The 12,895-nt window shown below is 48.0% G+C and overlaps 1 protein-coding gene across 1 annotated transcript in view; it reads left to right on the top strand.

Annotated features, from left to right (window-relative positions):
- The first annotated feature begins 481 nt into the window (after positions 1–481).
- The window catches only part of TTLL4 (tubulin tyrosine ligase like 4), a 36,332-nt gene continuing 23,918 nt past the window's right edge, over positions 482–12,895 (top strand). The window contains exon 1 of the mRNA XM_075529308.1: positions 482–650. The gene's annotated coding sequence lies outside the window, so the exon portion shown is untranslated. The remainder of the gene's footprint in view (positions 651–12,895) is intronic.

Raw genomic sequence — 12,895 nt, 5'->3', positions numbered from 1 at the left:
TTCTTCCAGTTTCTGGTGTTTCCAAGCTATAGCCGGGTGGGGGAGGAGAAACTGGATTAGAAAGTGGTAGAGAGGATTAGGCAGTCTCTGTTTCCTAGGAGCAAACACAAAGACTTTTTTTTTTACTGGAAAGTACGACTTAAAAGAAATTTGTAATAAAACCCGCGGCTTTTTACTGCCTCGGAGCGATTTAAGGCACGTCCAAAGAACGATTCTGTAGGGGTTAAGTGGAGTCACACTGAAGATGACCAGTTCTGGAGTACAAGAATTTTGCCTTTCTAGGACTTAACCAGGGAACTACATTTCCCAGAATGCCGCACGCCAGGTCCCCCACCCCACCAGCATAGACGCGACTGCGCGTGCGTGAGGCCACTGACTGCTTGACTCCGCCCCTCCACCGCCCCTCAACCCCCAAGATTCTGCGCGCCGGCCTCCCGCCTCCCCCTGGCTGCCCGGCCCCGGCGCTCGGCCCGTCCTCTGGGGGCGCGCGCGCAAGTGCGCGGCTGGCAGCGGTGGCGGCTGCGAGCGTGGCTCGCGCGGTGCTGCGCGGTTGCTAGGGGCGCCGGAGGCCGCCGGCTTGGCGGCTAAGCAGGCCGAGGGAGCGAGCAGCGCGCAGCGGGCGCCGAGCTGGGTGAAGCTGGGTCTGCGAGGTGAGTGTTGCTCTGGAGCCGAGGGGGTCCCCTGGCCCGACTCCCGGCCTTCGGCCCGGGGTCCTTTCGCGCTGGGCCCCGCTTCCTGCCCCCGCCCCTCGCCCCTCCATCCCTCCTGAGGCGGGGGCGCCTCGGCCTCCTGCCGGGCCGGAGCCCCGCGAACTTGGTCCGCCCACCGCAGGGCTCCCGGTGCCCCGGGCCCGGGTGGTCCTCTTTCCCGCCGCGCCGCGCTTTAAATGATCCCCACTTGCTGGGTGACTCCAGGCTCCTTTCGGATTTCTGGGCGGAACCGAAACACGGATTCCCATCTTTTCGCTGCCCACCCGCAGCCCCTCTTGAGAAATCTTTTCCTAAACGACCAGATGCCAATAAGGATCCCAGTTCCCACCCCCACCCAACCCCCCACCCGGAATGGAACACCCGGCGCCCACTCCTCCACTCTTTCACTGAATCTTTCGCCAAACAGCTCTGAGTAAACACTGATCATTAGTTAGTGAGCCAGTCACCGTAGGAGGTTCTGAGAGGGGACAGTGGGGAGCGAAGCAGGCGTATTCTAGGAGCTCCTGGTCCAGGGGAGACTGGAGTCAGTCAACAGCCACTTGCTGCCCTGTGCGCCCCCGCGCTGCTCGTTAGAACAAGAATGGAACTCTCTTTGCCCCGACTTCCTTGGAGAAGCACATTCCCCCTGGTCCCCACCGGTGCAGGCTGGATCTGGGAAATGGCTTTAATGCCGCCACTCTTAAGGCATCGTCGCTATGCCAGCACCTGTTGGGATGGGGGCCAAGCCGCCAGAGACCCTTCAGGACTGCTTCAACCAGCCCTCTCCCGTTTCTTGTCGTCCGTACTGCTAACAGAAAAACCAGCTCTTTGGAGCCCAGAAAGTTACCAGTTGCTGTCAAGTGTTTTCTGGGAATAAGGAGGTGGGAACACATTCTGGATACAGAGTAGCTCTTGAAAGATACAGCAAAGCCTGAGGTGGGAGCTGGCCACAGCCTGACTATCCTGAGCTGAGCTGGGCCGGGCCTGGAGGGAACGACTTAGATGGAAAACCAGGTGGGGTGTTTCTGATCAGGAGTTACAACTGTATTTTCCGAAGCAGCAGCTTTTACAAAGCTAGTATAGCCAAGAGTTCACTTCCAGCTTTAAAAAGATCCCCTGACAGCCCTGGTGGTGCAGTGGTTAAGTGCCTGGCTGCTAAGCAAAAGGCCATCAGTAGGGACCTGCCAGCTGCTACACTGGAGATGTGGCCGTCTGCTACTGTAAAGCTTACAGCGTAGGGGGCAGCTTTTCCCTGTTCTGTAGGATCACTATGAGTCCGAATGGACTTAATTGTTTTTTTGTTTGTTTTGTTTTCAACTTCAAAATGATTTTTTACTTTCCTCCCCCCAAAAAACAAAACAAAAACCCTAAACTTTACTAAAAGGAGCCCTGGTGTCATAATGGATTACAAGTTAGGCTGCTGAGAGAGAGAGAGTGTGTGAGAGAGAAAGGAGACAAGCTTTGAATGAGAGGCTTTCTGATCCCAGAGAGATGTATAACTTCAGAAACCAGAGGGGCAGTTTTACTCTATTCAGAATCAACTCCATGGCCCTGGTCGTCTTTACTAAAGAAAGGGGGTCTTCCTCACTAAAAAGGGTAGGCGGGTGGGGGGTGTTGCACACCCCTGGTTGTTTTCCTAAGTCTTCACTGTGGTGTTTCATTCTGAATATCAAAACCAGTTAGCGAGATTGCTAAACACGGGATAAGCTGGGAATACTAATTTCAGGGAGGTTTCTATTAGTGATTAATTTACCTCCCAAACCTTGATGGCTCCTATCTTTCCACGTGTAACCTATAACTGTTAGGGTGATGCTTGTTCCATGTTGGAATATTCTAGATTCAGAAACACAAAGGTAGTTAAACTGCAACTGTAGTGTTTTGTTTGTGGGGGGGGGGGCACCAGATTTTTAAAACGATATATTGGATAAACCTTGTATTAAAAATAAAAGAAAAAATATTTGTTTATTTTGTAGTTAAACAAAAAACTAAACCTGCCATCAAGTTGCGGTGACCCTATATAGTTTCCAAGGCCAGGCCAGGGGCAGACAACTTCTTTCTCCCCTTGAGTGGCTGGTGTATTTGAACTGCTGACCTTTCAGGTGGTAGCTCAGTGCCTCACCCACAGCACCACCAAGGTGCCTTTCTTTTAATTAAGTGGGTCTCTTCAGAACAATAATTAGAGCTAATTTCATCAACTCAAGAACTGGGTTCTACTTACAGTTAACTTGAGACATTTCCCTAAAATGTTTCCTTCTTTTTAGCACAGTGAAGAAACTGTGCTGAAAAACTTTAGCTTTAAAATGCGCAAGGAACTTTAAGAATTTAAAAAGCAGTTTTGACGATTCCTTTGGGGGAGCCCTAGAGTGAAGTGGGTTGAAGATTATGTTCCAGGAAACCCGCAAAAGGATGGCGAGCAGCAGAGTAACAACAGCTTTGTGTTGGAGAGAGATTGCGGTGGGACACTTGCTGTGGCAAGTTTATCGGAAGGGTCTTAGCGTGGCAGTAAGGGCGAGGGAGAGGAAGGGCAGTCCAGGCCACACATAGGGCCTTGAAGAGGGCCGCAGAAGGAATAGAAGAGGGTTGAGAGATGGGAAAGATCTTCAAAACTGGCTGATAAGGTAGTTACAAGGGGAGTGGGCCAAGGGGCAGCCTGAAAGGGCTCTGGCTCAGTGACCAGATGCATGGTGATTGGAGAGAGGCTGTCTGGAGGCGGGGCAAGGTTGCAGGGAAAGGTCAGTGGTCGTGTTTTGAGCACTGGAAGCCTAGGAGGTGGTTAGGTTGGTCTGGAGCTCAGCACTCAGAGGTCTTGGATGGTGGTCCCCACACAAAACAAACCCACCGCCATCGGGTCCATTTCAGGTCCATTTCAGCACGTGGTGACCCTCGGTACTAGGTTTCCTAGGTTGTAAGTGTTTACAGGAGCAGACAGCCTTTAACTTTCTTCCATGGGACAGCAGTCGGGCTTGAACCTCTGCCCTTTTGGTTAGCTAGCCAATGCCATTGGTAGCATTACCAGGCCTCCCTGGAGGGTGATAGAAAGTCCCGTGTGTAGGGGGTGGTTGAAGTCACAGGATGGGGAAGTAGCTCTGGGAGAGTGCATGGTAATCGTTTGCTGAACACTTACTATGTGCTAGGCAGAGGGGGGAAGACTTGAGTCCAGAGGGGATAGGCAGAAGACAAGGTGGGGAAGAAGGGAACAGGGAAGGCCTAACCCGCAGACAGGACTGAATATGTGCAGGGAGAGTTGTTACTTGCTGACAAACTGGATCTAGATGAAGTTACTTCAAGGTTTGTCCTTGCCCCCTGCTGGTCCTTCTATGGCCTAGGGATTGTCTGAGCAGAAGCTCTTTTGGATTTAGCAAAGGGCTGGGCCATTTGGTCTGCCAGAGAAGTGGAGAGACAGGGTTTTCCTTTAATGTCCTGGGCTTTGTCAGCCTCTCTCCTGGCTGAACTGGGAAGGCAGGTCTGGTGTTCTGGAACAACTCCTGGCAGTGCCTTGAAATCCGAAGTACCTTGTCTGTCAGTAAGGAGTCCCAGAGATGCCCTGAATAGGCTGTGCTGCTCTTGACCAGCAACTTCACACTTTTAGTTTCAGGACCTTCTAGACTTTTGGTTTTAAGAATTGACTTGATGGCCGTGGTTTGGACTGGTTATCACAGGTAGCAATTTTTTTAAGTAAAAAAAACAAAATGCTATTATTTCAAAAATTAGAGGAGTGGCATTGTTTTGCAAACCTTTTAAATATCTGGCTTAATAGAAAGCCACTAGATTTTCCTTCTTTTTTTTTCCTTTTTGATTTCCTGTTTCTGAAGTCAGTCTCTTGTAATATATTGTTTTGGCTGACTTGTAAAAAAAAAAATCCAGCCTTATGGAGATTAACTGAAAGCGTATGGGTAATCCAATAGCCTTCCCAGATCACTGTGGGCTTGGTTTTGTGAGGGCTGGTTTTGTAAAGGTTAATTGCTGGGTGGAAGCAGAAATTACATCGGTTAACTTGTCACACTTGGTCCCATGAACATCCGGTGGTCTGTCTTACACTCTGAAGGGATCTCTTAACCAGGTATGGTTCTGTAGCAACATGTGTTAGGCATCTGGAAAATACTGGTTCACAGAGTTATGCACATCTTCCAAATGTTGCCATATTTCATTATACAGTATCAAAAATCTTATTCACACGATCCCTATGACCTCATTGGGAAACTCTCAAGTTCATGATGGCAGACAACAAGTTCTTCAGTGTTCTAAATTTGGAAGGTCAAATTTCATCATGGCCAACAAGAACCCTCGGTTGTTTTCCTTGAAGTGACAGGTTTGCTTTGTTTTATTTCCAAGAAAATGTTTGCCAAATACCAGCGCCTCAATAACCAAGTTAACATGGTGTTCCACACAAAAGCTTGCAATTCCAGCCACCACGTGAGTGCTTTGCTGGGAGATAACTGTTGTCTTCTCTAAGCAGAAGTGCTTCCTGGGTGCTTTTCGTTGTAATAAACATACAGGACATTAGGAGATGTGCACTCTAGGCTTGAGATTTTTTTTGGTGGAGGATGTGGGCAGGGGTTGAGATTTAATATAGTTTTCATTGGTCATCGGAAATTTAAAAGAAAACAACTTTCTATGTTGAGTTAGGTGAAGATGTGCAGAGCAGATCATGAGTTTTACGGTCAACAACTCACACTCTCAACAACTCATCCAGTGCAGTCTCCCCAGTGCCCTCCCCCCGACCCCACCCTGAGTTCTCCCAGCACTTTCTGTTTCCACTCCTCTTTCTTTCATAACCCTGGAGACTTTGCCCTTGGGTTCTGCTGCACCTCTGACCTTTGAAGGTTGAGCATTCTGTCTCAGGGGTGGGTTCAGTTCCTGACCTGAAAGGTGACTGAGTGTGTGTGTGTGTGTGTGTGTGTGTGTGTGTGTGTGTGTGTGTGTGTGTGTCCCACCTGTCTTCAACCGCCAGACCTGGTCTCGGAGGATCCATCGCGGACATTGTTAAGTGGAATGGGTATTTATTTTCCCCACTGCATGATGAAGTGCTTGGTGGCAAAGAGCACAATGACTCCTAGACCAGCTCTTGTCTTGAGGGTCTTGTCTCACGGCGCTTGTCTTGAGTCCTGGGCCAGGTGCCAGCACTTTCACCCCTCGCTCCTCTCCCACCATCAGGGCAAACGTTAGCACCGTAAAAAAGGCAAGTGGCTTCTTGGTACTATTCTGAAAATAGTTTGCCTACTGGAAACCAGGCACCCCAAGGACCCTGGCTGAAAGACATTTCTTCTTGAAGCTCATAAAGGTCTAGGGGTCAGGAGAGCTAGCTCACAATTCAGTCATGTTAAGCTTTGGACTGGCTTCACTTTTGGGTAATTTATAGATAGATTTACCCTCCTTAGCCATGCTTGCTGTATAACCTGCATTTTTTCCTGGGTTTTGCACACTGGTTTTTACATTACTTAACTGCATCTGATGGGTGTAGATACTTAGCTGGCTTCACATATCTCAGCTTTGTCTTGCCCCACCCCTCCCCTCCCTTCTCTTTGGGCCCTGTGATAGTGGCAGCCCTCTCTCAGGTGGGACTTCAGAACTTGATCCCTCCTGTTTGGGATTTGCTTCCTAAGAGAAAATGGGCCTGATTCCTACATTCCTCCCTATTCTGCTGGAGTCTGGGTAAATTGGATCAGTCATTTTATATACCTAACTGTCGAGCAATTGAAGACATTTCATCAGAGAGCTTGTGAGCATTTCTGGTGCCCCCAGTGAGTGACTGGGGAAATCCCTGGGCAAGAAGAACAAGGAAGCTGCAGAGGCCTAGAGCCCCAGCTCGCCTGCAATGGAGGAGGGCCTTGGAATCGGTGGCTGATGAATAATTGCTCTCAGTTGGACTAGTGCCAGGGGTCTTCAAATTTTTTAAATAGGGGGCCAGTTCACTGTCCTTCAGACTCGTTGGAGGGCCGGACTATAGTTAAAAAACACACACACACAAAGACTATGAAGAAATTCCTATACACACCATGCATATCTTATTTTGAAACAAAATGGGGCAAAAACACCTGGCGGTGGGCCGCATGTGGCCCGTGGGCCGTAGTTTGAGGAACCCCTGGACTAGACACTTGGTCCAAGGTGATCTGGGACTGGCCCCTGGGGACTGGGAGATGGTCTGAGACCACAGCAGTTGAGGTTTTAGTTTTTAGTGTAGGCTATACATCATTCACGCTCACTTAAGTAGGAAACTCGAGGCAGAATTCCCTTAGACCCATGGTTCTCAACCTTCTTAATGCATGACCCTTTAATATAGATCCTCATGTTGTGGTGACCCCCAGCCATAAATTATTTTTGTTGCTACTTCATAACTGTAATTTTACTGTTGTTATGAATCTTGTGATCCCTGTGAAAGGGTCATTCGACCTCCAAGTTGAGAAATGCTTTAGACCCCCAAGCAGATGGAGAGCAGCCTCAGCTTGGCAGTTCTAACTACTGAATACAGGTGACCAAGGAGGATGCCCAGGTTCCTGAGGCTGGGTGCTTCAGAATGGGGGATTTGGGGAGTCCTGGTGGGAGAAAATATAAATAAGCCTAACATAAAAGCTTGAGGCCTAACTGAGGGGTCCTTTCACCCTCTCTAAGAAATGCAGATTTACTGACTTACATGAGAATTCTCTTGATTGCTGGAAATGCAGATTTCTAGCCCCACCCGACTTTCACGCCCATTTAAGGCAATTGAAAATACCCCCTCTTGGGTCTGGTGCATGTGAAAGTTGGACATTGAATAAAGATGCATTTGAATTGTGGTGCTGGAGCACAAAGTTGAAAGTACCAAGGACTCCTAAAAGGACCAACGGACCTGTCTTGGAGGTTGAGCCTGAGTGCTCCTTAGATTCTAAGGCTTAGAGGCAAGAAGAGACTAGGTCTTAGCTACTTAAGGCATGTTGTCAGGAGAGACCAGTCCCTGGAGAAGGACTTCAGGTTTGGTAGAGGGGCAGCAAAGGCGAGAAAGGGCCCCCAAGGAGATGGATTGATACCGTGGCTACAGCCGTGGGCTCAGGCATGGGAACAATCGTGGGGAGAATTGGCCGTGTTTCCGCTGGGCATAGGGTTGCTGCATGGGTTGGAACTGACCCATAGCAGCCACAGCAACCTCGCCACACTTACTGGATGCTCTGTGAAGGTGGGGCGCAGGTTGTTCTGGTGTAGGCTGGGGTGGACCACTGTGATAGTTATCAGGAACTCCTGGGTGGTTTCTCAAAAGGGAGTGAACAGATAAAGCAGTATTTGAACAAAGCTAATCTGCCAGTGGCCTTCGAGATAGGACTAGGAAGAGCAAATGAGGCGCTGGGAGTGGAAACAACGAAAGGAGGGCAAGTGCCTGGAAGAAGTTCTTTGAAATGTCAGGGCTGGTCTGGCTTTAGTGAAGGGAAGTCAGGAAGTGACTTGTATATTGGAAGGTGGAGCTGGAAAGACTGGATGGAGGAGTAGCTCTGCTGAGGTCAGGGTGAGGTCACATCCCTGGAGTGCTCAGATTATGTGTGTTGCTTGAACACCCATCTCAGGGACTTAGCCCCATAGCCCCTTGAGGCTAAATCGTCTTTGTGCAATTGTAGTGAGCTCATTCCTTTCCTGGGCCCTAAACTAAGAGGCAACTGAGGAATGTGCTTGATCCTTTCTTGGTCTGACTTCCCCCACCTCCACTCCCACCTTGTCCCCCCAGTCTCCCACTGTAGTCCATCCCTGGGTCACAGAATTAGTGATCTGTCTATATTAAGGAATTTGAGAAAGGACGAAAGCTTCGGATTGTAGCCCTCTGGCTTCCCCTGCCTTAGCGCAGCTTTACCCAAATCTGACATTCCCATCAAATTTCCAGGGGATTAAAAGATAATGCGTTCCTCCTTGAATAGCAGCGGGTCACGGAAGCCTTAGCTGCGCACAGTGGCCCCTTGTTTCCCAGCCCTGAAGTCTCCATCTCAGCCTGGTTCTCAGCTTGGTGCTGACAGCAGCTGCTCTCCCTGTGGAGGGCAAGACAAGGACTTGTAGAGTCTAGCTGAGCAGGGAGGTTTTCACAGAGTCAGGTTTAAACCACATTCCCCCCTAAATGACAGGACTCTTGTGTGGCTGGCCCAGAAAGCGTGCTTCTGGTCACGTGGTCTGCCCGGCTCTGGCATTTGCCATCACAGACCGTGGCCCTGGGGCCACATTAGCCTGTTCCCTTATCACTCACTCATTTTCCCTGCCCCACATAGGCAGACATGCATGAGGGGGCTTGCAGTCAAATGGAATTAAAGATAAAGGAATTTTCCCACAGACTTTCTGAAGGCCCCTGGTAGCCATTTGTTGCTCTTGGGAGCCATTGAGTCAGTTCTGACTCCTGGCGGCCTTAAGCTCAAAGGAATAAAATGCTGCCTGGTCCTGCACCACCTAGTGTGAGCCCTTTGTTGTAGCCACTGTGTCATCCATCTCATCGAGTCTTTGTCTTCCCTGACCGCTGCCTCACCAAACATGATGTCCTTCTCCAGGGACTGGTCCCTCCTGATAACCTGTCAAGAGACGTGAGGAGAAGCCTTGCCATCCTTGCTTCCAAGGAGCATCGTGACTGTACTTTTCCCAAGAAGTTCATTTCTCTGCCAGTCCGTGGAGTTAGGTTGTGTGGTGGGGGTGTCGAACTGCCTGATAGGTTTTCCTTATGGAAGCAGATTGCTAGATCTTGCTTCCTCTGAGCCACTGTGTGGTTTTGAGTGCAGCCAAGCACTTAACTGTTGTGCCACCAGGGCCCAGTCACTCATGGTCTTTCTGTATGTGTGGGTGATTTTGAAATGTTTGGAAGTCAATTGCAGATGGAACTCCCCTTTATGTATACAATATGTTCTGAGGCTCCTCAAACGTTTCTGAAAAGAAGGCTAGTCTCTTATATTGCCAGTCTACTTGATCAGAGTCAGGAAGTTAACCGTGATATAATCCCATGTACACCACATCCTCACTTACATTGACTACCTCATAATTTGACATTTTTGCGTTTACAACAAAAATAAATTTACTATCCTGCTATTTTGTGCATTAATGACATTGACAGGCTAGGAATAGAAGGGACACCACAGGGAAGCTCAAGGGCGACCCTACCCAACCACTGCCATTCCAGGAGGATTTGGGGAAAGGCTGACGTGAATGCGGGGGTGTGTGCGAGTGACACTGGCTGTGGTGGTGGAAGGTCAGCACGCCTGCTTGGCTGGGTTGTGGTTCACAGTAGTTTGGCAGTTATGCAATGATGTAATTTGGCACTTATGTAATGATGATCGGCCTCTAGTTTGTGATCTGTTGTGACCATCCTCCATTTTTTAATATGACCTGATCCTTGTAACCTAACTATATCCATAAGTGAGGAGAAGGTGTCCTACACTACTGTTACATACTCCCACTATTGTTCCTTGTCCCACTGGTGGCCACTGGTGGCCTTTATCTGATGAGGTACAGTTAATCAGATTATTACATTATAGATTATGTTCTGGGGGTCACACCATATTTAATTTGCTTGACTCAAGATACTAATATTTTCTTCTAAAAGATTATCGTTTTAGTTCTTACATTTAGGTCTCTGACCCATTGTGAGTTAATTTTTGTGTATGGTGTGAGGTGAGAGTCTAGATACTTTGTTTGCCCATGGGTATTCAGCTGTCCCAGCATCATTTTACCACCCCCCCCAGCATCATTTGTTTAAAAGACTATGTTTTCACTCATTGAACTGCCTGGACAAACTTTGTTGAAAATCAGTTGGCCATAAATGTAAGGACTTACTTCTGGATGCCATTCTGTTCCACTGATCTCTGTGTCCATTCTCATGCCAACCCAATGTTTGCCTCCTGTAGCTTTGTACTAAGTTTTGCAATGAGACAGTGTGCAAGCCCTCTAACTTTGTTTTGTTTTCTTCAAATTGTTTTGGGTATTCTCATAAAAATTTGGGATTAGCTTGTCTATTTCTACAGAAGAAAATCTACTTGGGAAGGAGAAAAAAAAAGCTGGTGCCAAGGGCTCAATAGAAAGTAAATGTCTAGAAGAGAATGAGGGTAACATATGTACAAACATGCCTGATTCAATTGCTGTATGGATTGTCATAAGAGTTGTATAAGCCCTAATAAAATGATGTAAAAAAACCTGCTTGAATTTTGGACAGGAATTTGAACCATGGAGCCAGGAAAAATAAACAGCATGTCTTTGAGGAAGCATGCCATGCATTTGTGGTCAGCTGATGTTCGACAAAGCTGTTCAGGCAGCTCAAAATGATTTATAAAGTAATTTAGGAGGAATTGCAATATTGAGTCTTCTAATTCATGACCATGTCACAGCTCTTCATTTATATAGATTTTCGTTCATTCCTCTCAGCAGTATTTTGCAGTTTTCAATGTACAAAACTTTTTTAAGGTTTATCCTTAGGTATTTTATTATTTTTGGTTCTATTATGAATGGAATTATTTGTTGCTAGGCTACAGGCATAAAATTTATTTTTGCATATTGATCTTTTGTCTTGTGCACCTCTACTAAACTCACTCATCCGAGTAGGCTTTGTGTAGATTCCTTCAGATTTCCTAAGGAGAGGAGGAGAAGTGCCCTGGAGACTCTTGGAAAAACTCTGTGCTTCATGAGAGTAATTTTATTTTTTTCATTTTTAAGACCAAACCATACAGATGCCTACGAAGTAAACTGGACAAGTAACCCATTCCCTTGTCCGTCCCCCGTCCTCCCCAACCCCCACCTTTCCCTGCCTCCCTCCCCAAGATAAGCACCTTTACAGGGTGGGCGGTGCTTGCCCAGACCTTGGACCACTGTTTCCAGGTGTCTGCAGAGCTGTTTCAGCGACTATGCTTCCCACGAACTTGCACCTCATCTCTTTGAACATAGACACAGGGTTGTTTTCCTCTAAACTTGAACTCAACAGGCTATGTTCCCCTGCTTAAGACCTCTTACCTCCCGAGGATAACGGGTTGGAACAAGAAACACTTGAAATGAATAGCTTTGTAAACTAGATTAGTTTATTCAAAATAGTTTTCCAGGTGAGGCCAGTTCATGGCTCCTAAGCAAGTCCCCTGCAAGCCATTAATTGGAGGGTGAGCTAGCCGATGGGGGAGCCTTCGGATTTAGAGTAATTGGTATAAATGTCTTTGCCTGTCTTTCAGCAATGTCTGTATGTGGGCTGAAAGAAAGAAGTGGAACTTGTGGTGAAACCTTTGTAATTTACATCAACCCCATTAAGTTTTCTAATTTGGATTTCAGTTGGGTGTTTTGGAGACAAAGTTTCCATTAGTGGCTGTGTGTGGTCTTCAACGGACATAGTAGCAAGACAATGTCACCCTGCTCTTTCCTTACTGTGTCTCGTTGGCAGTGATTTCCTAGGAGACAGTAGGTTGTCTCTAGGTTCCTTTGTGTCCACACGGACACAAAGTGTCAGCACAGTGTGCTTAGTGACATGAGTGGGGCTGGGAGAAGGGGCTTGTGAGCCCAGAGACTGCTCAGGGAGTAGGCTCAAAGAGCTGCCCTGAGGTCCTGTTGTCTGGAGTTTGGATGCCAGTCGTAGGCCACCTGTCCGGACGTTGACTTTGTTGCTGAACCCATATTCTCAGTGTATGACATTCTGAAAGGGGTTTCTCTCTTCCTTCACTTCTTAGATTTTGAACCTCCTGCTCCAGGTGGCGCAGTGAGTTGTGTTGGGTTGCTAACAGAAAGGCCAGCAGTTTGAAACCCCAGCTTCGCCACAGGAGAAAGGAGGCTTTCTATTCCCACAAGAAGTTAGCCTCTCGGAAACCCACAGGGGCCATTCTGTTCTGCCCTATAAGGTCACTGTGGGTTGACATTGACTCAGTGGCAGTGAGTTGAGTCGAGTGGCAAGCCTTTCTGAGTTTGTCACTCCCCATCCTGTGGATGATAGAGTTATTTCCCTGATGGCTGCTTGGCAATGGTTGGGGGTAGAGAGCAGTGTGTCTTAGTAGATACTTTATAGCGAGTAGTTTCAAGAACAGGAAGGAAGCAGTTGCACTCAAGTCATATGGCACACTTTGGCTTCACTCTGACTTCACTGATCTCGGTGCAAAAGTCATATCTGGTTGGACAAGGAACGGTTGATTGCTTCCAGCAACCTTACAGAAATATCTGACCCAATCAGAACCCCCATAAAGGGGAAGCAGAGGCCTAGCTAGAACCTCAGGCAGCCCGGTCCCTGGCCCCCTGGCACCTGACACAGGTCA

Source organism: Tenrec ecaudatus, chromosome 13 (genome assembly GCF_050624435.1).
Source record: "Tenrec ecaudatus isolate mTenEca1 chromosome 13, mTenEca1.hap1, whole genome shotgun sequence".
Classification (NCBI taxonomy): Eukaryota; Metazoa; Chordata; class Mammalia; order Afrosoricida; family Tenrecidae; genus Tenrec; species Tenrec ecaudatus.
Note: the sequence above shows the minus strand (reverse complement) of the source record. Positions and strands in the feature narration are given on the sequence as shown.